The following is a 2,500-nucleotide window of genomic DNA, read 5'->3' as shown; positions in this document are numbered from 1 at the left end:
ATGCTTTTAAATGTTTATAAATAGTGTATGATATATGTACAGTTGTACACACACACACACACACACACACACACACACACACACACACACACACACACACACACACACACACACACACACACACACACACACACACACACACACACACACAAGGACCTCTTCAAGGACCAACCGGTGGGCCCAGGCCCATAGGTTGGGAACCACTGACAATTCCTGTTATGTCTACCAGACGCTAGTCCCATTGAGCTTCATGAGAGGCTGTTATGAGAAAGCAACACAAAAGTAACTAAAAATGCACTCTGTCAAGCTGCCAACTTGCGCCATACACTCAAGTAGGCCAGAAATGGCCTGGTTGTTGATGGTGACGTAGCTAGGATGTTTCAAGGTTGGTATAAGGCCATTAGCATGTCTAAGCCTCTAAGGCAGGGGTGGGCAACTGGCGGCCCGGGAGCCACATGCGGCCCCCACCTTCACTTAATGTGGCCCGCACTTTAAAATACAGAATACTTATATATAGTATTGATTTCAGCTGTTACAATTCCAAACCCGCTTTAATTACTTCATGACTAAATGACTAGTACCTAGTATTCAAATGTTTTTGTGTCCAATGTAGTTATGTTAACAGTTCATAAAGTTAACATAACTATAACTAAATGCATTTGAAATTCAATAAAAAAGGTTACTTTCCACTATTCCAATTAAAGAAATAGCAAAACATTATTCAGGTTTTCAATTCAAATATTGCGCAAATATTGCGCAAAATAGCTGATCTACAAGCTCAAAACGCGTTGCATTGCGACACGTTTTGAGCTTGTAGATCGGCTATTTTTGCAGAAATATGCACTGTGGCCCCTCTGAAGTGAGTGTGGAAATATGTTGGCCCTCGCACATCATCAAAGTTGCCCACCGCTGCTCTAAGGTGGCGATTCACACTATGGCCCCGGGTGTGCACTCGGGACCACTTGGCAGATGTTGTGGTTTAGTGTGAATGATGCGTACCGTTCCCGGGAGCGGATCGCCCAACCGTCCCCGGGACCGCATGGGGGGCGGGTCTCTGGACCGTTGAAGTGTATTCAGATACGAATCGTTCCAATGTGAATGCATGCGTACCTAAAGAAGGAAGTGGATTGTTTTTTTTTAAAGAACGTGACATAATCTCTAGTCGACAAGCTAAGCGTCAACAAAAGAATCACACCCGCCCCCCCTCCTCTCCTCTCTCTCTCTCTCATTAGCAGGCAACAGTGCAGCACTAATACTATCTCTCTCTCTGTGTTTCTGTCACAACAGCGCCCCTACTGGTACGGTAGTCATAGTCATACTGGTGCTCATGAACCACCACATACATAGGCACACACATAGGTGAACACGGACATTGCTGTTCCTTGGAGTGGTTGCACCACTCGAAAAACCACACAGACGCTGCACGACGCGTAACACCAGAGCATTTCTCAACGCCGCCCGTCTCCTGTTGAATCTGCGTATATGCGCAGTAGGCCTACGTGCTGATCTTTTTCTGCGGACTACATGTGGCTCTTGGGCTTTGCTTGGCATATAGTCTCGGGCCGAGCTAAACAAAATGATAATGCTAAAGTAGAATCCATAGCAAACTAATCGAACACGACACTGGAGCACAGAACTGACTGACACAGTAAATAGCAGGCAGGCTGACAGTGAAGTAGTAGAACGGCAAAGAGCCAAAGAGGCAATGCAATGCAGTGTCTGGATTTATTGGAGTTGATGGTCAGTGTCCGTGCGCACCAGCCATCAAGCTGGAGGATCAAAAGTGTGTTATGCAAGTGTACCCGGGTGCGCTGTTGAATCTCGGGCAATGTGAATCATGGCCATCGGGGACCAGGCAACCGTATTCGGAAACGGTTCGAATGAAACGGACTCAGTCCGTCTCAGTGTGAATCCCCATGAGAGTATGTTTGTAGAAGTCGGCAGTACTTGCGCGCTCTGCTTGCGCAAGTAATAATATGACACATTGTCACAGAATGTCATATTGCAACATGCCATGCTTCTTTTATATCAAAGTTTAACAAATACATACCGGTAATAGCCTACATGGCATTTTGAACATATAACTTCCCTGACACAGAGTAAGAGTGATGGCGCCCGTATGGGGAACATGGGGTCTGTGTGTGTGTGTGTGTGTGTGTGTGCGCGCGTGCAGATGTGTAAGAGACAGTGTGTGAGAGAGAAACAGAAAATGAGAAAGGGAGGGAGAGAGACATATAGACAGACAAACAGAGTGTAAGAGAGAGAGAGAGAGAGAGAGAGAGAGGAAGTCATTTCCAGTGTGTCACCTCATTGACCTAGCTATGTCAGGTGACTGGTGTGTCAGTGAACTGTATTGCTGGCTCTGACTACAAGCTGAGTTTAACAGCAAGACACTAATGCATATTATTAATACAATTTATATATATGTGGATCACTCGGTTGCTAACATATTCATCCATTTTTATATTCTGGATCTTTTAGTCTTTAACATAGCTGTACA

This window comes from Protomyctophum parallelum, assembly GCF_964188405.1.
Source record: "Protomyctophum parallelum genome assembly, chromosome: 1".
Taxonomy (NCBI): domain Eukaryota; kingdom Metazoa; phylum Chordata; class Actinopteri; order Myctophiformes; family Myctophidae; genus Protomyctophum; species Protomyctophum parallelum.
Note: the sequence above shows the minus strand (reverse complement) of the source record.